Raw genomic sequence first — 259 nt, forward strand, 5'->3', positions numbered from 1 at the left:
GCACCTCGAACGTTACCGGGATCTACTTCAACAACAAGTCCTGAACTTGTGGCATTTCTCATGAAGGCTTAAAGAGTTGCAACGAGTTAAGGATTAAGGTTACCCAAGGGGCTCTTAAACTAAACAACTTAAAGCCTCTGCTCAAGTTGTCGCTGAACTTTTCTTCTGCATGACCTAGAGACACGAAATACCACCTAAGATCAAGAAGTTCTCGCAGAGTTTACGAACAAAAAGATCCTTTGGCCAACAAAGTTCCCCC

General features: G+C 43.6%; 1 long non-coding RNA gene across 1 annotated transcript in view; it reads right to left on the bottom strand.

The window, feature by feature from the left end:
* LOC119592012 overlaps positions 1-259 on the bottom strand; it is a 2,855-nt gene that overhangs the window by 2,060 nt on the left and 536 nt on the right. The gene's annotated exons all lie outside the window — the stretch shown is intronic.

The sequence above is a fragment of the Penaeus monodon genome, chromosome 29 (assembly GCF_015228065.2).
Source record: "Penaeus monodon isolate SGIC_2016 chromosome 29, NSTDA_Pmon_1, whole genome shotgun sequence".
Taxonomy (NCBI): domain Eukaryota; kingdom Metazoa; phylum Arthropoda; class Malacostraca; order Decapoda; family Penaeidae; genus Penaeus; species Penaeus monodon.